Source organism: Typopeltis vanoorti, chromosome 15 (assembly GCF_054136105.1).
Source record: "Typopeltis vanoorti isolate ZY-2024b chromosome 15, IOZ_Tvanoo_1.0, whole genome shotgun sequence".
Lineage (NCBI taxonomy): Eukaryota > Metazoa > Arthropoda > Arachnida > Uropygi > Thelyphonidae > Typopeltis > Typopeltis vanoorti.
In genome coordinates this window covers 85,720,119-85,746,537 of record NC_143563.1, presented here as the reverse complement: position 1 = coordinate 85,746,537, position 26,419 = coordinate 85,720,119, and the positions used below count along the sequence as shown (strand labels likewise).

The 26,419-nt window shown below is 36.2% G+C and overlaps 1 protein-coding gene across 6 annotated transcripts in view; it reads right to left on the bottom strand.

Moving 5' to 3' along the window:
- Nucleotides 1-26,419, bottom strand: part of Dgk (diacyl glycerol kinase 1) — a 419,112-nt gene that overhangs the window by 283,268 nt on the left and 109,425 nt on the right. For 5 of the 6 annotated variants that reach the window (XM_090405489.1, XM_090405485.1, XM_090405490.1 and 2 more), the window contains exon 1: nt 1,604-1,842. The exons of the other annotated variant lie outside the window; for it this stretch is intronic. The gene's annotated coding sequence lies outside the window, so the exon portion shown is untranslated. Of the gene's footprint in view, nt 1-1,603; nt 1,843-26,419 lie in introns of those variants that run through there. 6 annotated transcript variants of the gene reach the window in all.

Here is a 26,419-nt window from a genome sequence, read left to right as displayed (position 1 = left end):
AAAACATTTTAATAGAATTCAGTTTAGATACAAATTAATTCCGTTAGCTACTTTAATTCCTGTGTGGAATTTGATTTTATGACCCCCTAGAGGGTAGTATTTTTCGGGATGCCGTCTTAGCCCTTTACTTCAAATACAAATCATATGTTCTTTAAGCCATAGTGGTCGATAAAATTGAATGAGTTTATTTCTTATACACTATAGCAAATAGGGAAAAAAATCGATACTCCATTTCAAATAAAACTTAATATTGTAGAATAATTCCATATTAAATAGAGATATGAAATATGTTATGATTCTAATATTAATTTAAAATTGAAATAAATTTTTCTATCGCTAATGTCGCTAATTTAATCACTTAATTTGACAGCAGTTAAAATATTATATGTGGATTAAAGTTTATTTACTATTTTTCATTTATTTTTATTTTATGTTATTTATTTTTAGATAATCCGGAAACAATGATGTAGGGACCAAGATGGAGCTTTATGAAACCACCATTACAGGCCTCCAATAAGCGAGAGGTGGTGGCTTCCCACCGGGCGATGAAACTCATATCCTGCCTAAAGACAACCACAAACATGCTTAAGGCGGGTGCGAATCTGTAACCTGTTAGTTGGATAGGTTAACCACTCAGTCAACCAGGACAGCAAATATATATTTAAATCAAGCATTACAGACATTAAAACAATCTTTCCCGATGACAGTTTTTCTTATGATCATTCAATTATCAGAAAGTTAAACTAAGCAGTTTTGTACGAAAAGAGTCCATGCTGTGGATTTGCGTTCCCTCCCTCATCTTCCTTGGGAAGGGACTTTACAGTATCTCAATATTGATAGACGGTATGTTTTAATTACGATTTATCAAGTTACGTTCGGCTATCGCATTGCATCATTCTCATTATTAAATAATATAATGACAATAACGCCAGGAAAGCAATTTAAAGAAAGCTAACCCCTCCCAAACAAAAATTAACACCCCTACACAAAAATTCGACATATGTCACCGAGCGTGAATCATGTCTTGACAGCAAATCAATTTATAATCAAACTGCACACTGGTACATTTCTTTTCACGTAAACTAAACGAACAAACAAATGATCAGTACTTGAATGGCGTGTACATGTGAATATATCCATAACAAGTATCAATATAACTTATTTCCATCACAAGAAAACGTGGATGTTCCGCGGGCACAATCACAATAACGAGAAATATTGATTTCCATTGGAAAGCGGTTCGGAACTATAATTACAATCAACATTTTTCATTAAATTGTTGTTAAATAATATTCATATAATAAAAGGAGTAACCGACATAATAACGATTCGCAAATAATCATTTTTCAAGCTTTCAAATATTAAACGGAACAGCGATGTGCTGATCATTATGATCAACTGGATGAGAATGAACACAAATGCATGCGTATAAATCCAATTGTTATAAACCGGCTTTCTGACTGGGAAATTACGTTGTGTTGTGAACACATTGAAGATAACATTTGACAACAGTGACATGTATCTAGGTGCTTTTTTTTTTTTCTCAAGAAATTTGTTTTTACATATCTCAAAACAAAACCTGAATGGTGTCAAAGGAACTTACCATTACTTTTGTTAAGTTCTACGCAAAGGAATCTCACGCACACACACACAAGACTGGGTGGACGAAGCAGGAGAGCAACATGCACAGTTTAAAAAGCCAGTAGTCACAGATGACAGTCTGGACGGTAAAGAGCCGTGGATTGTCGTGTTACGCACGGCAGGTGATGGCACACTGCACGTTGACAGTGAGAATTAAAGCAAAATACCACGTTCGCCACAGAGGGAAACTGATTTGGAGAACATTTTAAACACCGCAGAGGTACTGAAACATTCACCTAAGGTATACAGCGACTAACTAATCTTCGAGAAATGGTTAGCAACTGCTCTCACGAGCATCCATAGCGCCACTCCTCGGCACACTGCTTCATCCGTGACGTTGGTTACGAAAGACGGCGCAGGAGCTGCGCGAGAGGGGATAGGATGCAGCTGAATTCCTTCCTCGCTTTCTCTTTGGCGTGCCCGCTTGTTCACTGGCAGACGGTCAACAATAGAGAGCGCTACCTCCAATTTCTACCGATCTTCCGGCTCTTCTACTAACTTGCTTCCCCATTTTGGTCGCCCACGCCTCTAACAGAGATCTACACGCCACCCCCTGTCTTGTCACTCAGGCCTGAGGCTCACGAGGCCTCCTGGAGTCTGGCGATCGAAATGAATGAAGCCTACACGATAGAGGACTGATCCATGATTAACGTTGTGTCGTTTATATCCAACGTGCAGAGACCCCCCCCCCCTTCTCGAGGGGGGGGGGCATGAAAGGAAGTTACTTATGTCGTATATCCATCCCGTCGTTCGGCATGTACACGCACATACGTTGCCACACTTTACACCAAAGTAGCGTTACGACAACCCTGCCGTGAATTTGGCGTCATGCTTGGTCGGCAAAGGGATGTGTTCCCTGAGATACGGCGTAAACACCAATGACAAAAAGGTCAAAGGTTTAGTAACATTAACGTACTCAGTGATTTGGGGGAGGGGGGGGGGATTGCATGCATTTATATCTACAAGGTAACACTGACATGTCAGAAAGCTATTTCCTTAATACTATTTAAAAAATCACTTAACCGTTCTTTAAATATCTGAACTACTTAAGTTTCTAGCACGGAGAACAAGTTTTAAAAATTATTGAAGAGGTTTTGTGGGTTTATTTAAAAAATTACAATGAAGAAAGAAACGACTAACATACAGTAATAACAAAGTCATTTTAACACGAATTCAGCCTAAAATTTGTAGTAAATGAAAAAAATAAAACCATTTGAAGCGTTGTATTGTCACATAAGCTACGTGTATATCAGTGCAGGCTTTGGTTTATACATCCATAAATATGAAAACCTTCAAAATCTTCTTAAGGTAATGTTACTAAGCTGTCTTTGCAACCAAAAATCAGCAGGAGGGTATGAGCAATTGTCTTAGAGGATATATTCTGCTTATTGCCTTACTTAGTTCCTCGTAATCTCAAACAAAAAATAACATATGCGTCGTTAAAACTTCAGGTAATATAAAGCAATGTAGCTAAAAAGTTCACTGAACTGAGCAATATCACAGACTTGTTTTCCAATAAATGTAGATGATATACAACCGATTTCTGAATTTTATAGCTTTGTTATTTTTAAAATACAACATTTCCTCGATAATAACGCAAGCATTACACATCACGGAACAACCACTTTGTTGTAAATGATTTAATGTACAATTATTTTAATTATCTTATTTTCTATGGAACACCATTGGCTATCTCATGAAGTATTTCGCAGAGAATTGCGACTGGTCGAAGGTGTTTTAAAGTACTTCTCCACCAAAAACAACTGCCTGCAGTTGAGATTCAAAAGGTACTTTATTGGAATTAACTACGTTGAAGTAAAAAATTATCACCACGCGAATAGCGAGTTAAATATCGAACTCATAGACGAAAACGATCATATTTGTAGTTATTTAATTTCAATGTTCCAGTATATTGTATTGTTGGGTTTGTGGTACAAGAAATTGAAGGCGGGGATCTTCGAGTTATGATGGACAGGAGAATGAAATATAAAAGTAACATTGCAAATACAATTCAGAGGACAACTGATGTTGAAACGAACATTTACATGTAAGGATAAGGGAGTAATTTTGCTTCTTTACAAGGCATCGATACGACCGCACCTGGACTACGGTGCGCAGATTTGGTCTCCTGGATTTGGAAGAGAGAAAAAAAAAGCTGCAGAAAGGATGCAAAGAAGAATAACAAACATGATATGGGGATTATGGAATGTACTTTCCGAGGACAGATTGAGAGTGTGTGGATTGGCTGCAGACACTAGTAAACAGCTGACAAACCTTTTCGTTATATGGAAGATGGGGGAGAGGACAAAGGAGACATCCGTGAATTTAAGTTTGTGTGAGGTTAAGAATGGGGGGATGAGGACTAGATTTTTCTCTAACAGAGCAGTGAATAAGTGGAACAATTTGCCAGTTATTCATGAAATACAGTGAAGGGGAACGCTCAGACTTTGGAACAGAATGGCCATTATGCAATAAAGAGATAAGTTTTTGTTAAATGGCAAATGAATCAATATGATACATCTGGTAGGTCTCCCAGGACCACTTTATCAGTGTTGATTACATGGGGCTTAATTCACAGAGAAAGAGAGATGATTTGGAAAACTAAACATTTCTCCTCAACGTCTCCAAGTTGTCAACTGCAAAAACAGTGTGAAAACTTGTCAAACGAATGAATGAGCTGACTTGGGGAACATACGTGGTCCTTTTCTGCCCTTATGTCAGTAGTAGAGCTCTCAAAATATCGTTGGGTGTGCGTATTCACATTATTAGATTTTTAAAAAATGAAGCACGTTCAAAAAATGTTTCAAAGATTTCCAACCTTTTAAGGAAATTTCAAATCATTGCTACAAAGGGAGATGCGTTGAAAAATGTATTTTAGAATATGAAAGCTGTATTCAGCTTGTTAAAGTACATAAATGCCTTTTGGTCCAGCATGAAATCGACACTAGCTACGGAATGTTAACAATGGCAAATCATACGTAAGTGTTTATAAATATGAAGGTATAATTAAAAAAATAAAATAGTGAAGCCTACTACATCGGCCGAACTTAAATCATAAGGTTGGGAACCATTAATTAATTCCTAAAGCTTGATGGTTCCCAACAGTGTTATCTTAGCAGTTCATAACTGCATATGCCAAAAAGATTTGCACTGCTATCACGCATTTCACTATTCAGTTATATTCAAATTTCTATTGTTAGTGTTCTACCTCCCCCTACCCACCAGAGGATGTTTTTCGATGCGAAACAATTCTTGCTAATATGTTATTAATAAATTTAGTGACTCAATGTATGTATTTACATGTTATATAACAACGAGAATTAATCACGCTATTTCATCAGTGGTTTCATGAGCCAAATAGCATGCGTAGGATTAAAGGGAAATAAATACACCAAAATAAGGTAAAGTTAGCTCAATGGCTGTGGCAGTGGAAGGCCTACAAATATCCTTTCCACACCAAACCACGAGTTACACGAATACTAGCTCACGCTAGTATTCGCCGATACTTTTATGGTTTTTTATACTATATTCGGCATGAAACTCTCTGATTCTAATCTTTGAGTTTCTTATTCGGTTTTAAAACAATGTGGGATCTAATATCCCCTTAATTTAATTAATGTTTATATCGCCGAAATGAAGCCTATTGGCTCTTTATATTTAAGTAACGAGTTACAAATTTCTTTTAATAACTAAGTTTAGTGAACTTAAAAGGCTGCATCAAAAATATGAAAACAAAGAGATAGAAAAGTAATTACTTCAATCGTTTTCTTCAAGGTCATGTAACCTGGGGAATATTTTGCGAATAAGATAAATGTATGAATGCCGTGTTCTGTAACCGTGACCTTCAACAACACAGCGTGTAGTGACACCAGACCGGAATTGTTGGTAATTGACAGAGACATGGTAATCTCGTTCCCACATCTCTCCCACCTACACAACTAAGTTTAGCAACACTTGAGGCACTTACCGATCGCCTGCATTCTAATGTGGACGGATGTCAGATACGGCAAAGGACAGCGGAAAAATTCCAACAATTGCAGATTAACCTCACCTAAGCAAGGGTGGACAGGAAAATATTTTGAGTATCAAAAAATTAAATTCGTGATTTATGAATAATTTTCTCATTGACAGCATCTTCGGATACTAAAGAATAATTGGTCCTTATTTATAATAAAAGGGGAATAATTTTATCGACGAATATACATTGTTAGATGGTGAATTTTTCCACTACATCTTTCTGAAAATCCAGAAGATGTATGCTAAGAACATCTGCGTTCCTTTGCAGAAAAGGGGATTTAAACTTTGCTCCAAAGTAAATTGTATTTGACTTAAAGTTGAAAGGTTCAAAATGTCAGTCCACAATGATGTATTGCCCGAATACTCATTCTTCAACGGAGATTTTCACTTTGTGAAGTTTAATAAATACATGAAAATAAAAATAGATAATTCTGCGGGCAAACTAATACATCAACTTCAAAAGCAGGTGCTCAGTAAGAAAACAGGAAAATGTTTTGGTATATACTAATGGGAATTTCTTTGTCTTCCCTCTTCATCAGAGCATGGCGAAAGAAGGAAGGGGAAAATATACGAGCAATTTGACTTCCTAAAAGAAATCAACAGAAAGCCAATGTAGAAAGTGGAAAAATATACGTACTATCAAGGATTATGCTGTGATCTGCAGAAAGTTGAATATAGTTTATTATGATTATTCATTTATTTATTTATTGTACTGCTAGCGCAAAAGTTATCCTCTATGTAAAAAAAACAATGACTACATTATTGTCATTGTTGTTGGAATTTCATTTAGTTAGGTTCGCTTTTTAAATGTTTAATATGAAACACTATTTTTAGGAGATATCGTTTATTTTTAAAATACGTTGGCCGGCCAACGAATAACTGACTGAACGATGTAAGCTGTAGCGGTCTTTAAGGCAATTCACTCTCTTCCACCCCTTTACAATTCCTCCCGTATCCATTTTAGTCCTGTTGTACCGAAATTTTCAGAAGAGCAGGCAACCCAAGAAGAGACAAAATTCCAAATTTGATCGAAATCTAAATTACCGCCGTTTTTCTGTGCATAATGTGTTGTATAATTCAAGTGTAGAAATGAAATCCAGGGACATCCTAGGATCAGAATAATTAAAATGAACTATTCAGCAAATACACTATCCCAATCATTGACCGGACATCCCTGTTATTTGAAGTTATGGCAAATACCAGGTTTGTTAATAACATAAAAACCGGTGCAGAGATAGTAGGAAGCGGTATTTCATCGTAGCAGTTGAATGCAGGTGGGATGGCAACACGACGTGAACTCAGTGACTTCGAGAGAGGTGTCATCGTGGGCTGTCACATTGGTGACATGTCCATACGTACCATTGCTGCTCAACTGGAGCATCCAAAATCAACGGTTGGCGATATGATGAACAAATGGAGGCGTGTTCCAGAGCGCCAGTAACAACATGGTGAGCACTGATACTGTATGAAAAGAACTCCATTTACAGGGTTTCCACGGAAGAGCAGCGGACACACAAGCAGAACATCACAACGAACAAAGCGGATCGTCTAGCCTGGTGCAAAGAGCGTGTGAACTAGACAATTGACCAGTGGAAAACGGTACTCTGGAGCAATTAATCAAGATTCACCTGTTTCCAGTCTGATGGGTCTATTCAGCTGGTTTGGATTTGGATCACTCCTGCGACCTGGCCGGCGCAGAGTCCTGACATCAACCCCATCGAACACTTGCGGAACGAACTGGAGCGGGGGATTGAGATCCAGAGTAGCACGTCCTCGATCTATCGCTGAACTCAGTGCTGCTTTGATGGAGGAACGGAGACAAATTTCGCCTGATGTCTGCCGCACGTTGGTGAAAAACCTCCATCAAAGGGTACAAGACGTGATCAAAGCCAAAGGCGGACATACCCAATATTAGGGTTCGCCAGCTGATATCAATTGTAAATTGGTAAAGTGAACGATTATCAGTAGATAGTGTTTATCTCCGATTAGTATTTGTTACATTTAAAATTAACTGTAACAGCGCTTCTGGCTACTCACAGCACAGTTACTGCTGTTTTCAGTTACTGCTCTCTTTTGGAAGTATATTCTCTTAAAGTTTAGTTTGTGTGGGTTTTTGAATCCAATGTTCAGAAGATGTTTTTCTCTTATCAGCTTTCTTTCGCGGAACCTTATGATTCCCTAATAAATTGTAGGGGGTTTCTCGGAGCATACTGACATTTACAACTTGTATTAATTGCAGTTACTAAAAAGAAAAAAAAAAAACTTCGATGAATGGTAAAGATACCAATGTCTATTCAACTGTCTGTGATTTTCTCACTAATTTTGTGTGCAAATGGAGTTGCTAAAACCCTCCTAATTCTTCTAGCAGAGAATTCACTCCCAAACCCCTATCAGATACGGGAGTGACAAACACGTGTTATTTTTTATTATTTGTAATACTGTGTCCGCCATACGTTTCCTTGATTAAAGTATTTTCCTGATAGAGAAAATACGTTTTAAAAAAAATTTAATAGGGGCTCCACGAAAAAGAAATATTTGTATAAAGGATTCAACAGTCTCATAGAGTTTATGTAGCCTGCACTACACATTTCACATCCCACAAATTAGTGGATATGCCTTTGCAAGCAGAAGGTTATTGCAACTTATGTCGTGCTTACGAACCTTTATGAACAGTAGTCTACACACTGCTCTTTATTTTTCACTTAAAATGGTGTATCGTATCCAACCTTTGTTGATGCTTATGTCTCACAAAAACGCGTTACATTCTCCTTCGTAACATTTAGCTGGTCTCATACAGAGGCGAGAAAGGCTTTCTCTAGAAAAGTGAAGTTTTTCAAACCACAAATAGGCAAGCGGGCCGGAAAAAGTGCAATTTACAAACATAACACACTGGCCCCCATAGCCTTAGTAGCTTTGCAAACAGCTGAAATTTCAAACCTGGCAATCCTGTGCTGATGTCCATACGATTGATTCTACAAACAACTTTCATTCGCCGATGAATGTCAGTCAGAGAAACATTTTCCACTATCAGAAACTAAACTATTGCACAGTTTCAACCAAGTCTGTAATAACGAAATGCTAAAACAACAGGAAAGTGAAGCACAAAGTAAAGAAATCCCTTTACTTTGTGCTTCACTTTCCTAGTGGGAACTATAGCACATATTAGTAGGTATAGTTTCCACTACTGCGTAGATTTGTTGCGTAAAAATATAATGAAATAAAAATAAGAGGCATTACTATTTTTCTGTGAGTTCTCAAGTATAACTAATTGTGAATAACATAACTATTAGTGTTCCGGGTAATAGTAAAAAATGGTTAAATTACAAACTGACGTTACTACTCGTAATAGAAATAATAAAAGAGAGAGATCATCGTAAAAAACACTTCGGGAATTATCAGAAAACATACCAGAAACAGCACACACAATCATACTTACTGATATTACAGTCACTCTGGATTTCGGAAAGAAATGGTCAAAATACTAAACTTTTTAGATAATAACTCAGCAGTATTCGCCTCAGAGACACGCATGACTTAAGATGATTTTAAAACCAAGAATTGGAAGAAAGTAGGGTCTCATGTGAAAGAATCTTGTTGGTGTTTCCACTCGTATGCAATCACTTTAGAAGTCGCCTTGGACAAAAGCTATTTGCCCAAAGCGACTTCGCTGTTTCCTTAAAAGAAATAGTTTCCTATCTCCAGGAATTACGACGTCTCTCGATAGTGGAAGCGCCTAGGGTATGTTAAAATATTTATGACAAACAGCAAATGGATATGAAGTGCACAGACACTGTTCTGGTGTCACGTCATTCCCAATGGTCTTGCCATAAGGGTTTGACTTTAGTTCAGACAAAGACGAAGCCTATAAATGTGATGGTGATGAAAAACGCTAAACCAGGTTTCACTAAAAAGCATAAAAAAAAAGAAATAGAAGAAACTCAAAGCCATATTCTGTTTGATCGACAACACCAATGGCGTATAGAATACAAAACTGAGAAATCCCTCATTCCTGACCACTGAAGATACTAAAAAGTGCACTTCACGGTTAGAAGTTCATTACTATGCAGGCACTTATCAAAAGATGAATGAGTCATCAGCAAATGCACGAATTTTCATCATAAAATTATTTTTGTTATACATATTTAAACATTACTACTTAAATATTTAATTGAATGTACAACTTATAACTGTGCGATGACTGTGATTCACTTGCATTTCCAACTTAACATTATTAGATTTTCATATTTAGAGAGTTTAAGTAAATTTATCTCAGTGAAGAAGGCTTTCACGTATAAATGATGCAAGAAAGGTTCTGCAGAAAATTTTTTCTTACAACCACTTAAATATTTTAACTAAAAGCTGCATTACTCGTTGAACTTATTGCACCAGTAGCGAGTTTGGTCTTTTATTCAAAATTGAATCGTGAATAATTTACTTTTACATGTTAAACGAAAATTAGCCGGTACTACGTCATTCAAAAATCTAATTGAAGCTGTCTTTTTAGAGTGAAAACATCTCATTTAAGTGATAGCTTTAAGCGAAATATACACACACACACACACACACACACACACACACACACACACTAGGCATTTTGCCTGCTAAGTGCTGCAGGCTATTCTTTATTAATAAGATACAACTTTTTTTTAAGAATACCGTTTGAGGAATAAACTTACAGCATATTCAGCAAATAGAAAAGTTTTTCTCTTTTTTATTTTTATTTTAACAAGCATGCCTACCAAATCAATTTATTTCTTATTTACTAAACTTACAAACTGCAATCAGCTTTCGGTAAGAAAAATTGTGTGTGTGGGGGGGGGGGGGGGGGGAAGGGATACGTGCACTCTAGCAAACTGCTAAATCAAGGAATTTTAAAACTGTGGATACGTTATGCAGTTTGCTTGTTAATGAATATTATACCCGATTATGTTTTGAAAGAATTCTTGGAGTACAAATCGAGAAAACGAGTATTAAATGCACATTTGTTAGTAGTTTCCGAATTCCTACGATGCCCTTTTAAAGTTGAAGTGGTACAGTTTATTTTCCCCTTCTCCTTTCGTTTTTACATGCAGGAAGATATCCTTCAAAGGTGTACAGCAGTAAAGAGATTCGCTGGCGGGCGGGCCTTCAAAAAAAAATCAGTGAATAACCCTGATCGCCAATTTAGCCAGATCGCTAAATTGGCGATCTGGCGAAGAAAAAAAAAAAGACTGTGTGGAGGCATGTGAGGGGGAGCGGTGGTCACTGATGGTCAAGAACTGAGTTCCCTCCATCTGAGCTTCGAACTACAAAATCTTCAAACAATCTAAATATGAGTTCCAAAGCACGAAATGCAAAAACTTTTCCAATCGTTCAAACAAGTCAGTTTACTGCTAGGACTAGCTGTACAGCTTCTTCCATTCCATGCTTCTGTCTCTCTCTCTGCATTGAGATTGTACTATGAGAGTAAACTACCTCCCACAATACCATGAACAATTCACTCCAAATTTTTTCTGGTCTGTCTTACAAAAGAAATCAGAAGAATCCTGAAGAGATACATCACATATTTTCTGGTCGTGAAAGTCTCATTTATGCTCAAAACGCGCATTACAGTCTTTATTAATCATTTGCAATCCGGGCATTCAACCTACAATTGAATGCAATGTATATTTAATACCTGTCAAAACTGGTAATAAACTTAATATAAATCGTAATACCAATTTTAACAAAGCTAATTACATTTTAGCAAACTTAATAAAAGCATAGGTGGCAATTCCAATGCTCTGATGACAATGTGAAGTTAAAAATTATCTGCGTAATTGAAAAGAAAAATTTAGAAATAGAGCCACAACTGATCAAAAATTACAAGATAAATAAAAGTTAATTTCTACACTTAGAAAAAACTACTTATGAATGTATCATATGGCGTGTAGCCCACGCTTCGGACATGCAAGCCATATGACACACACACACACACACACACACACACACACACACCATGAATTATTCAAAGGCGCTATAAGTCATTCAAATCAACATCTAACATAGATTATTATGTGAAAATCGCCGTGAACAGTACACCAATTTTTATGCCAGCTTCTTCAAGGGAGAAAAAAATCCTACCTTATATAAACTAAGTAATTGCCTAATTTACATGGTAATTAGTTTAATCACGAGGCTCATTAGTAGAGACCTTTCCAATAACAAAGGTCACTACGGAATAATGCATGAAATTAAGAGACAGGGGGGAAAATGCACAGCTGGTAACTATCTTAACTAACGTTCGGTTAAAAAATGAATAACTCAGAAGAATACAGCCGCTGTCATACCCTTAAACATTTTATGCTTCAACACACTTTGTGATAGAAATTACGATCACAAACCTGCTCTCAGATTACGTTAATAGTGAACACAAAAGAAACAACAAATACCTCTCAAGAAAACACGAAATCGATGGGTAGCTCAATGTCATCACGGCATATTTCTTAAACCGGAAGTATGATTGTATTTAAATAAGCGGCATTAGCTAAGAAACACAAGAAACGTTCGTTGATTTCACAACAATAAAGATGTACCAATTCTAAACTCTTCTTGGACTTCCAATCACACCGTGAAGACCGACACTAAATTTGACTATACAATGAAGAAAATACCTCCATACGATTCAGACTAACTCACTATTTGATCGAAAGAAACCTGATAAAGATTCCTCGTGTCATACCCGGGATTCGAACCCGGATCGTTCCAACCAAACGGCTCATCTATACCAACTGAATTACGGAGGCTTTATACAAGCTATTACGTAAATGAAACAACTTTTAATGAAAACAAGAATTAGCAATGCTTTTCATTTTTCTTCGCTGGAACTAATGTGATCGTGAAGCAGTTAAGATATCTACATGTATGCATATATTGTAGTGATGGAAATGTAAACAACAGCAGAACGTTGTTCGTTAATTTTGTTTGAAGTAGATATGCTACACAGAAAGAACCTGATGCGTATTCTTGACCTCTCTACCTGAGCCTTTCTCAGCCAATCGCTGTCATCAGGTTCTTTCTGTGTAGCATATCTCCATGTTCCTGTGGATTAAATTACATAGGGAAAACATCGAAAACAGAACATGTAGGAGATGTGAATGACAACAGAACAGATACTTCAGGATTAGCCCATCACTTCTCGATCACTAATCACACCATTGATTGGGATAAAAGCTCCATGCCCTATATAGAAGATTTGCGATGTTGAAACTTCAAAGAAGCCGCTGTTGTACTCCGCTCTAGAGAAAATCTAAATAGAAATCCAAGGAATGATTCTGAAAGATATCTAGAAAAGCCTAATAAGTTCGCTCAGCTAACCAGAATTTCATTTCGCTAAAAACTATATAACGCACTTAATAAACAATGACTGATACACCACGTTTCATGCTTATGATGTTAACGTGTCGGTTTAATTTATTTCATAATGTTACTCCATTCTTTTTTACTAGCAAACGTTGAGTTCCATGTACCATTACACATGTCCTAAAGAAGCCAGACAGTAATGGAGGTGAAACTTGTAGACAACTGCATATTTTTCAAAAAATCTCTGGTCAACTAATAAAGCCAATATAAAGTTCCAGTTTAATATTAAAATCATTACATTGTTATTTTAGCAAATTTCTCCATTTTTTTACTAGCCGAGAACGTATTATAGGAATATCAATTCCAAGAATAGGTCTCAATAAATTAACTGTCATCACTTAAATGATTACTTATATTTATTGATTATAATAACAGTTTTAATTGATACTAATATAATAAATAGCTGCTTATCTATATCAATAGTGTAATAATATTGTTTCCTAACAAATATATCAATAAATGTCTAGCATTTGTTGCTGAATCTAGAATTTTGTCGTTATGAATAAAAATATAACGATGAATAATTTAATTTTTATACTCCGATAGGAGCCTCCGTAGCTCAGTCGTTATAGACGAAGTCCTTTGGTCGGATCGGAAACATCTGGGTAGGATTTCCGTCCATGATATGAGGGACTCTGGTCTCTTTAGACTAAAGGTGAGTTAACCGGTCTCATACGGAGGTGGGGGATTTTTTTCTTCTGGTAACTCGGGTTTTTAATCCCTCAAAACAGGCAAACCGGTCCCGTGAACACACGGCTACAGTCATAAATATACTTACGGCAAAGAAGGCAACGGGAAACCACCTTGCTCATAATCATCTCCCTCGTATAGTAGTATGCTTCCCCACCAGCCATATGGCTGAAGGGAAAAAAATACAAAAATACTCCGATATAACAAAAAAAATTTAGAGGTAAGTGAACTGCTAAACAGAAATCAGAAAAAAAGATCAGAAATTTCAATAAAATTCATTTTCAAAGAATATTTATTATATGGGTGAGGACGTACAAATCGGAATATATTAATACACGTGCAGCATTTTTATGAAATTCAAATCAAAACTTACGATTTATCAATTCCATATTTCACTCGTGTTTTAAAATAAGTTTTGATTACTGCTTTCAGGCCTTGTGCATTGGGAGTACCCTAGATTATATCTGATTAGGTTTATACCTCAGAATGAGTTTTCAAGTTTAATGCGTTTTTCTTCTTGTTCTCGCATTAATAAACAAATGTGGTATCTCGTGATCATAAAAAATGTTGTAATCAATTTTCGTTGTCCTCCATGGTTCGTGCATAACACACAGGTATTGCAGGCAAGCAATCTTCACATATGACGGTTTTTGTGAGCATGGCTGTCCAAAGTAAAACAATTCCATAGCACACAAAGTGCATTCGGTTTTTGAAATCTCTGTTACCATTACCTTGGAAGGCATCAATACTGAGTTGGAAGTTTTTATGGGCTATAAATCTAATGCTACTAGATAATTTATTTTTAGTACCAAATACTTGTGACGTAATGTAGGTGGATATGATTGCTCGCACACTTCAAGCCAAGGAAAGCACATAAAAAACGCACTATTTCTTCAATTTTGCAAGTAAAACGCAAAGTATTCGACCTACGAGTGACTACCAGTTCTTTGAAATACAGAACAAAGAACGTTTCTTAAACAGTACAGTATGGTATATACTGCATATATATATTATTTAAACCATCATAAAAGGATGAATTAAGTAATGCCAGTGAAATAACGCAGTTTGAAGTTTTCAAAATATTAGAATTTATTCCAGCTTTAACAGATTTAAATGACATGTTATTTTTCCAATTATGAAACAAACATGAGCTATAACAACTGTACGTAAATCCATTACGAAAACTATCATAAAAGAATATACTAAAACTCTCTCATATTACACTAAATGAGTGGCTTTATCCAAATCAATCGTCGCTCTCTCTCTAGCTGAAGTACAAATAATGATGTACAAATAATTACAGCTCAGATGATATATAAGCAAACCTATTATAATAAAACATCCGAATTAAAATTATAATGTGATTTGTATTCTATCCTCTGCTAGACGTAGAGCATCGGTGCAGTAAGCAAATGTTTCACTACTGAATAGTTTTCCATAATGGCTTTGGTAACGATTTTCTTTAGCCAGATTGAATGGTCCAGTGCATAACGTCTTTGTTCTTCTAGCAACAAACTGTAGATTCGAATCCTTCTGTAGAGTGAGTGAATGCCTTTAGGTGATAGATGATTTTCATCTTTAGATATGAGATCACCGCCTCAATTACAGGAGGTATACAGTGGAATGAAGAAGACCATCTTTAATCTCCAGAAATGTGTACACTACTCTGAGAAATTATAGCAAAGGAGAGAGAGAGAGAGAGAGAGAGAGAGAGAGCGGCACTAACAAAACCTAGCAAATAAACAACACAGATAACAAGAAATCCTACAGAAATAGCCTGAAAATTTCGTTTTTAATTAATCAAGAGTCCTACGGCTTCATTTCTGTTTTTAATGTCTAAACATGTGCATTGTTTTTCAGAAGTCAGAGAAACTTTATCAGAAAATCAAAAAATGGCAGTTCTGTAATTTGGAAGACGAAGGCCAACTTCTTTTCTAAATACTAATTATAAAATTACCTTTCATAATGATTATAAAATGGAATAAAAGCATCTTGATGTGCACTCAAATGGAAACAAATGTCAAGATAGGCGGGAAATAAATAGTATTATTATAAAAATGAATTAAGAGGTGATCAATTTATATTCTTAGTTCTCTCTTTTTCACCATAGTAGAATCTGTGTCAATATTTAAAAAAATAATAAATAAATAAACATAAGGAGATGAACAGCGCGATTTCAGGACAGTTTAAAACTAGGGACAAGTGTGAATAATGATATGACTTTTATTAGCTTCAGGAATAATTTATGTACTAAGGCCATATTAGAGAAATTATACATTATTTTATACATTATACTATATACAAGGTGTATTCGGAGAAAAAAGACCAAACTTTTGCTATAAGAAGATATTGCTCATTTATCAACATTTTAAGCAGTGTCCCCTTCAAAGTAGTCCCCCCCCCTCTACTGGCGATATACCATTCCCAACGTTTCTTCCATGGTTGGAATGCTTCCTGGAATGCACTTTCTGTGATGGCGCGCAGTTCTCTTATCGCATTTTCCTGAACTCCTCTATGGTTTGGAAATGACGTCCTTTCAAAGTAGTTTTAAGTTTGGAAACAGCAAAAAGTCTGCTTGGGCTGAGTCCAGAGAATAGGGTGGATGTCTGATGTTTTGTCACATAACCGTGGATGAAGACGATGCATGAGTTAGCGCACTGTCGTGGTGCAACATCCAAGTCTTTACCACAGTTCAGGACTCTTCTTGCACAGTCCCTCAAACGCGCTAAAACTTCCTGGTACAACTCTTGTTTACCATCTGACCACGTGGTACAAATTCATAATGGACAATGTCTTTCCAATCAAAAAAACACAACCAACGTCACATTGATCTTTGACCGACTCATCCGTGCCTTTTTTGGTCCAACAAACCTTCTCCTGTATGCTTGATTAAGCAACTGAAATTTCTCTGTAAAATGTTTTCCAAGTTTGCAGCAAAATTTCACACAAACACACATTCTTTTTCAAGCTCTTTTATTGTCACTAATCCGACGAGCAGCCTGTGCACGTGCTCACTTCAGCGGATGTAACTCGACGGCTAATGCTCATAGCCGAACGGGGGAAAATGGCAGTTTGTTGTCAAAACCTACCACTAGGTGCACTCAGTAGCCGAAGCGTGCTCTCTGTGCCTATATATATATATATATATATATATAATATATATATATATATATAGTATCATGAAGGAATATCTAGCAAGTTCGTTTAGCATAATTCTTTCCAAGTCCAACACTTTATACTTAGAAGGATAAAAACGATATTTAGTGCACGAAAGTGAATGCAAAAATCATTAGATCATCTTCGGTATAGTATAAGCACATCGCCTTGGTTTGTTTTGTATGTTTCATCATCAGTTAGCAACATCATCAAAAGTTAACATTGTCTGTGGTAGTTTTGTGGTGAAATCGGACTTAAAAACATTATCAAAAATGCATCTTGTGCATAGGATTTCTGAAAGATCCATATACGCGAACCCAAACAATGGATATGATTTTTGAAATCAATATTACAAACTTTAACATTATTCAGCAAGTTTCAATATGCAGATCTGCATGATTTAACGTCACCAACTGCATGTGCATGTGCAGCTGGCTAATAATAGGCTGAATACTCAGCCTATTATTTTCTTAGTAGGCTGAAAGAAAGAATAGAATGAATCAAATTAATATTTAATAAACAGTAAGGAAAATAGACAAAAATGATGTAAAAAGTGTAAACTGTAAAACACTAAAAACAATCACTTGATGTGCCATGTTAAGTTCGTATTAAGTGTTATTAGAGATATTTACTTAAATTACTTTTTTACTGTCTAGAATTTACTACCAATTAAATGAAACGTGCTTACTCAGTAACTACAAAACTTCTCTCGTGTATTTCTCCCACATAAATATGTTGCATGACTTCAAAAAGTTCAGTTGACTTATATTTTATGTAAATGCAATAAAAGCTGCATTGTTAGCTTATACTGGGTGTAAGATGTACATTTGCAGGAAGAGAACTGTTTGACATACTTTCTCCCCTAAATGTTTAATAGGATTATGCTTTAACAAATCAAAATATGAAGACAAATTTCATAGCAATATTATTAATAATTTTAAATTAAAAATAATTATCAATAATTTTCTTGCTATAAAGTAGACTTTTGACTTTTTAAAAGCACTCAATAAATAGATTACTGGCACATTTCGATTATTAGAAAATAAACTGTCTTAGAATAAGAACATATTCAAATAAGAATGAACTCAAGAACCAAATACAACTAAGTTGTTTCACACCAATAGCTAATTACATGTGAAACACATCTCTTGTACATCTGAAATAATATATGGCAAGATAGTGAAGAATTATGCAGCAAAAATAATGACAGGACAGAAGTAGGAAAATGAATCTGTTTAGAAGCAGAGAGAGATTAACTGACAAAAGAAAAAATTATCGATTGAACAGAACAGCTAACAAAGAACAACTGAAGAGCAACAATCAACTTAATGAATAATTAAAATTCAATAAAGAATTATTAATGAATAGAATTGCAAAGCACTAAAGGATATTTCTAGTGAATGGTCATAGTTAAAATTTTATTTAATATTAACTACAGAAATATTTAGAAATATTTTCCTTTATTTTATAACTATATGCTTTAGTGACGTGTGCTGTAGTAGTAAATTTCAACCGTTTTTCTCCATTCATGTGATACGAACGTCATTGTGTAAAATAAATTATGATGAGGAAATGATGACAACAAAATTAAGCACGTTTGTAGTCAATATTTAATTATCATTACTATAAAAAATAATTAGATATATAATTATCTGTCGGCATGGGTATTTGTTCAAAAAAGCTCCTATTTATTGGAAGATGCGTACACCTTGGCTTGGAATATTTTTTGCTTTGATAAAAATTAGGTTTTCAACAAAAGGCAGCTCGATAGCAAGTGAAAGATTTATGACCATAACGCTTCTTGAAATTCAAAGCTTTCCTGTTTATCTTATTAATTATGAAGCTAAAAGATGATGGACGTATCTATCCAAATCGTGTTTTTCAACAATCCGAAGCAAATCATCGCAGTAACAGAAGAGGTAAACATCATTTCCTGTTCTTTAGTAATTAGGCTCACAGTCCAGCACGATTAATCATAATTTTGATTGATTTTCGAACCCGCATTGAATGTACGAGTTTCTGAATGACAGTTTTACGATCGCCTTCTAAATTGCGGTCACTTTAGAATGCCACCTAGTTTGCCCTGTTTCTGTTTGGCTCCTTGGTAACAACGCCCATTCCAATGAGGCATTAAAGAAATGATTAATATCGTCTCTCTCTCTCTCTCTCTCTCTCTCTCTCTCTCTCTCTCTCTCTCTTTGTCATGAGTGAAAATAGCTTGTCAAAGATTAAAACTCTTACTGCGGGATACCCACCTATGAAAAGCAGTATACGGCAGAGTTACAAGCAACCAGTCAGGGCCACAGACTGTATCTAATTACGCTTTCCATAACATATAATGGTTTGCTTATTTAGCACGTGAGACATGCTGTATTGAAGGGGCGGTCAAAACTCAATATCTTCAGTGATTGCAGTTTACAACAGTTAATTGATGAGCGCTGGTCTGAAAGGGCTCACTTCCTATAGCCATAAATAAGCACTTTGGACGTGATGTAGATGTTAGAGGCTACTCTGTCACTCTCCCCCTCCACTTATCTTCCCCCTTCATTTGTCTGTCATTCACTCTTTATTTCTGTTCGTTCTGTAATACCGCGTTACAATAATAAGTGATTCCAATCACTATACGTTTATTTTTATTAATTTTATTTTTCATTATTTTATTTCTTTTATTAATTTTGACACTCGGAAGTGTGACTTACAAATCTAAATGGTAGATCCGTTAACTAATAACTTAGATATTTTCTTTAGTTATTTTTTTTTTCAGAAAGGAAAATAAATGATAATATATTGCATCTGTTAGAATTCCATTTAGAAAATTTTATGTCATTTCATAACGTAAAAATAGGGCAAAAGTATGCATTTAAACAAAAGCCAGTTTATAATCGTTTATCGCAAATAAATAAAATAGGCGATGAAATATCGCCTATTTAATTAATTTATTTAAATTTAAAAGAATTAAGATTTCGAAATATTTTTTCTTTAGAATCAGAATTTCTTTTTAAATTAAATCTAATTCTTTCCAGCTTAGTTGGCTAAGGTTCTTTAACGTACCAATTCTCGAACCATCAAGCTACTGGTTTGAATTTCTCCCACCTCCACGAACATGGATGCTTGTGATTGGCTTAAGGTAGAAGATGAATTTCATTGAAAGTTTCAATGAAACCATAGCCTCGCTTAATATAGGTCTGAAGCGGTATGGATAATAAACCTTTATCCCATGGTTTTAATATTCTATAGGTTTACAACCTTTTGTTAGTGGACGGATGTTCCAAAGGACAGAAGTAGATGGAATAAAGGAGAAGGCAGTGAAGATAGTTCGGTGAGTTTTCAGATGGTAAAAGGGTGTTGGTTAGCAGTAGCTCTTGTTTTAATAATTTTGGAGGAGAGTGGAGGAATAATGGTGGCCAATCCAGCAGAGCACTGTCCATAAAAGTATTTGTAGAAGAGTCACAAGGAAGAAACTGAACATCTGCGAGAGAGGGGACTAAAGTGGGTATGTGAGAGAAGGATCGTTAATTAGCCGAATTGCCCTCTTCCGGATAAAATTGAGCAATTTTAGAGAGAATTTTGGTTCGCCACCCCAAATATGGGAGCAATATTCCATAACTGGATGGATTTGAGCTTATATAGAATTAGCAGAAATTAGCAGAATTAGTGTCTTGTGCGAAAAAGTACACCAAGTTTTTGGCCGCTGCAGAAGCTACAGTCGAAATGTGGTTGTGCAAGGAAAGTTCGGAGGTGCACGTCAGTCCAAGAAGAGAAATTTAATCATGTTTGGATATCTCAGTATTACTGAAGGTAAGGGGAGGGATGTGAGCTCTTTCTTGTGAGAAACCAAACAAGACTGAGATTTAGTGGCATTGAAGTGTACAGGGTTGTCCTTACCCCACTGGGATATAGCTAGGAGATCTGAGTTCAGATCACTGGTCGTGGTATATCTTGAGGATTCAAATACTTGAACACTACAATTTGTCAAAGGAAAAAGAGGACTGGAGTGTATTGCCATTGGCAAATCTGTGGATAGAATTGGAAGCCTGAGAGAGAGAGAGAGAGAGAGAGAGAGAGAGAGAGAGAGAAAGAGGGTGGATGGGCGAAAGAACAGAACTATGTGGCACTCCTGCGTTGATGAGAGAATCTGAGGAGAGTAAACCGTCCACCATGACTCGCAATGAGCGACCAGTGAGAAAGTGGGTGATCCAGTTGCAGAGTGAGGAAGACATACCACAGGATAGCAGTTTGTTAAGTAGGTCCCTGTGACAAACCCCGATCAAATGCCTATGAAATGTCAAGGGAAACCACGTGAATTTCTCCAAATTTCTCCTTGGCTTGAGTCCAGCGGTGAGTGGTGAAAGCAAGAATATCAGCTGTAGATCGCGTTTGGTGGAATCCAATACTGCTGGTCAATGATTAGTTCGTATGACCCTAGGTGGTTGAAGAGTTGGTTGTTGATAACCTTCTCAATAATTTTAGAGAGAACAGAAATGAGAGCAATTGGACGGTGGTTTGTTCGTTGACCTTTATCACCTTTCTTTGGGATGGGTTGGATGTGGACCTGTTTCCATGTTGATGCCAGTTGAATAGAGTAAACTGTAGAGGCGATAGGATAGGTGTTAGTTCAATAGGTGAGATACCATCAGGACCAGATGTCTTGTTTGTGTTCAGGTTATTGAGGATTCTTCAGATTTCTTGTTGTCGTAAGACTATGGGCGAAGTGAAGAGAGCCATTCTTGGTAGAGTGGAGGTAACTTTGCCCAGGTCATCAATGCAGGAATTGGAAGAGAAGAGCGATGCCAGTAAGTTGGACTTGTCTTTAGATGAGGTGACTACAGTACCATCCAGATGTGAGGGTGGTGGAAACCTGAGTGAGCAGAAGTTGCACCCTTGACAAGGGACCAGAAGGGGTGAGTACCATTTGGGCAGGAGGCGAGTTTGCGGCATTAGGCCTTTTCAAAGTCGGACTTGGACTTGGTGATGATTCTTTTACAACTATTGCGAGCTGCAGTGCAGGTAGGGTGGGCAGCTGGAGTTTTGCTCTTGAGCCATTCGTGGTATGCAGAGGTTTTTTTTTTCTTTTACAGCATTGGCACACACTTTTTTGAGAACCAAGTAGCTGGATGGTGGCTGAGAATTGAGACTGCCATAGGAAATAAAACATTCAATTCCTGTGAGGATGATTTCTGTTATTCGCTGTGTTCTTCTGGCCTATTCCCCTGTTCTGAAAAATGAAACCGAATTTTCAGGAGAAAAAATTCTGCCATCTTCGCATGAGACCAGATAACTAATCTGCAGATCTAAAACTCTTATAAAGCTTCATTATCACTAAGCCGGATTTGAACTTAGGCCTTTCCAAAGGTTGGGAGAATTTAGCTAGTCGAGTGGATAGCACACCCGCTCTCCAAACAACAGGTCGTGGGGTCGGGTCCCGCCGTGGGAATAGGTGTTTGTAAAAGCCGCTTCTGGACGAGTTTGTGTAGCTGCTGAAATTTTTTGTAGCATGTGCAACTCTTTGGGAGTGGATTGTGCGTCCATGAAGCTAGAGCGCCAGAAGAAAGAGCGTCCTAAATTCAATTCAAGTCGCAGATCACAGAAACTTTTTCACGGGGATGAGAATTTACTGAAGAACGTTTACTAAGTTAGTGTCAGGTAGAATATCAGATAGGAGGAGAGGTTGAGGGAATGCAACTTACAGAATCTTGTGAATGGAAGAAGAAGAAGAAGAGGGGATATGATTGAACCACATAAGTTGGTGAGAGACTGTTACCAGATTAACGTAGAGAAGATATTTCATAGAGTAGAAAGGGGGGCACGGGTAGAACTAGAGGCCATACATAAAAGCTGTATAAGGAGGGTGTGAGCACAGGAGTGCGAAAAATGTTTGCATGGAGAGTGGCTGGTGAGTGGAATGCATGGCCTGAAAGTGTGGTGGGTGCGGAGGCTGTGAATGGGTTCAAGGCATGGTTCGATGATCTTTTGGCATAAGAGAGTATAGGCCTCCCGCGATGAGTCCTTTGACTCCGTGCGGTTCGATGTTATAATAATAATAATAATAATAATGTAGAGAAATGTCACAACATTCTCGCAATTGCCCTACTGAGACTATGGCGTGTTTGCTTAGGTTGGAAACAAGTCTAATTCCAGTTTGGGGTTCGAAAACCTTTATAGACATTTTTGACTCTTCTCCTTCACCTTTTACTAACTCGTTTTAGGTGTAGATATGTTAATTTATTTATTTATTTATAGCGTATGATGAAACGGCCGTTAGGCCACTTTTACGGGGAAGTACGGCACCATCTAATTCCCCCCAAAAAAAATTTATCTGGGTTCGGGACCCGCATAGCTGACGAATCAGGCCTATGGCTGGGACTCAAGTATTCCTGACTGTAATCCATGTGTGTGTTCAGGGGCTGGTTTGCCTGCATGTGGGAGGAAAAACCCCAGATAAACTGCGAAGAAAAACCCTGCTGTCCACGCCCAAGACCAGCTGACTTGGCTATGGCTGAGGGATATCCTTAAGCTCCACACGCCGGAGAAGAGAATCGAACCCAGGACACTCCATTCCCAGACATATGATTGCGAAGCACATAGCCACTAGGCTACCGCGGATGTTAATGAGGATTTGGCTCATGATACTGGGAGAAATTTTCTTGCAGCAGATAGTGAATATACTTGAGAATATGCATGTATGTGAGGAAAAACAACCTTCTGACTCCGTCTAAAGTTCTTTCCTATATATATATATATATATATATATATATATATATATATATATATATATATATATATATATATATAATTAATATATATTAATTATATATATATTAATTTATATATAATTAATATATATTAATATATTTATTAGTTAGTTAATATATATATATATATATATATATGAATCAGGCACGTATGTTATAATAATAATAATAATAATAATGTAGAGAAATGTCACAACATTCTCGCAATTGCCCTACTGAGACTATGGCGTGTTTGCTTAAGTTGGAAACAAGTCTAATTCCAGTTTGGGGTTCGAAAACTTTATAGACATTTTTGACTCTTCTCCTTCACCTTTTACTAACTCGTTTTAGGTGTAGATATGTTAATTTATTTATTTATTTATAGCGTAATTCATAAGGCACTTATGAATCATCCAAGAACAGCCACGGTTTAAGAAAAGTAGCCCGAAGAGTAATTAAAAAGTTGTTAATATTTAATCCTACACTTACGAAATGCAACCCCTCTTATAAATACTCTCTTTGAGCATTTAAGATGTTATCACTGGATTCAAAGTCTCATAACATTTTTTTATGTGTTACTCGAATGGAAAATTCATTAGCGTCTTGGTTAAAAAAGAAGAAATTAAAAGTAGCTGCCTAATACAAAGTAAATGGTTATTTAATCAACTTCCGAAGATTCAAGAGAGTGGATACACAGTGGGGGAAAGAAATTAAAGATAACATTCAAACTGAACATGTTTCTTGACACGACGCCTTTATCATTCAATATATAACAGTTATATAATCCGTGCAAGCAGAAACCTGGGAAAAGTGCGCAAAGTAGTTTGTATAGTTATTCTTACAGACATCGCCAACTCGACCTCGATTTTCCAACAAATGCGCACACATCATAGTTTTTTTATCCTTATCTTATTCTCTGGTGGTTCCTCAGTATTCTCCAGTATAAGACTTTTTCGCATTCAGAATTTCTCATTTCTTCGTAAATTTTCCAAGAATTCTAGAAGTCATCATATTAAGATAACTTCATCTATGCAAAATCGGCTATTAAATATTCTGTCTCTGTCTTCCAGCTATCTTTTTTTGTTATGAAGATTCCCGCAAATCGAGATACACCATGAATTTTAAAAGAGCATCCATTTCTGTGGAACTCTTTCATGACTCACTGTAAACTATGACAAGTCAGACAGCTGCAGAACATATATTACTCGGATTTAAAATGTGATGCACTGCGTGCGTGGGTGCGTGTGTGATTTTTATATTAAAATAATCAATTTACCAAATCAGAACTTGAAATCTTGAAAGCGATCCAGGAATATACAAATGAAGGAATCATCTAATCTGGCAACATTGTATCGTATTAATATTACAAAATAAAAATAAAAAAAAAATGTATTTCGAAGGACTTAAGACTAAGGAAAAACAGAAAACAGGCATCTTAATCATCTACAGTTTGGCACAATGTTTGTGCCGTTTCCGACTTCACTTACAACTATGTGTATTGAAGAATGTGCACATCTATAAGTGTTTAAGCACACATTAAAATGCTCACAATGAGAGAATGAACAGTGGTTCATTCTATCATTTATTAAAAGTAAAAGTGCTGATGGGTTTGGCCATGCTTGGAAAGCAGATGACCAGTTGATCAAAGAAGTGCTTGCATATAAAACTGACAATTAAAGAGCTGCAGGAAGACCCCGACACATGATTGATGTAGTAATGAAAGACCTGAGGCAGCTGGATGAATCTCTTACTTCAGATGAAATGATAGCATTAGATCTAGATGGTCCGTTAAACTATTGAAGAAATAGTATTACATCAGTCAATATCGACAAATACTCTGCTGTTGGAAAGACTTGGATCACAATCTACAAAGGGAAGAACATTTAATAAGAGAATTTTTCATCTGAAGGTGAGTTTAACAGTCAGTCATACGGAGGTAACAGGTTTTTTCGTCCCCGCAAAGCAGTTTTAAATCCCATCCCCAAAAATATATAAATCAGCCAGAAGAACAGGCAATAAACAGACATGATACACTGGCCTAATGACTTTAGTTGTTTCGGTCTTAATTCGAATTAATTCGGTCTTAATTCTTAATTAATTGTTTCGGTCTTAATTCGAAACAACCACAACAATATCCTTATTGCATTACTGAACATTACATATATTAGTAACATGCAGGATAAAAATACAATTCTGTATAACCAAAGAATTATTTGTTCTTTTTCAATATTTCATAGAAATGCACATATTTAGTTCGATGAATTAGTTCAGCTATTTGTGATAAAAGTAGAGTTTCCAGCAGGACAAATTTGTCGCACTCATATTAGTAACTTAACAAAAGTCACTTCTAGGCCATGCATAGATTATGAAACCGCGTCCCTGTGTATGTGTGTGTGTGTGTGGGGGGGGGGGGGGGTAAGACTACACTTAGAGTCTAAGCATTCATTAAATGAACATAGTACACTGGAAATAAGAGATTCATCATATATCGTAGCTCGTACGTGTGATTTTTACTAAATTTCAAAATCTTTTGTTATATTATAATTTTATTTATTTCTCTATGCTTATAGGAAATAATCTTTGTAATCTTATAACAATCTTACTTATTGAGACTGATATATTCCAGTTTTTGTTTGGTATTTGAGTGTAAAGTTTTACGTTAACTGGATAATATCAACTTCGTAATACTCAATTTTGCTAAATATAAATCAAGAAATCCGACAAGCTGTACTTATAAATTAAATCTACTGTTAAGAGTGAAATTAAACTGTAAAAGGGATCTTCATCTAGTAATTACCAATCAT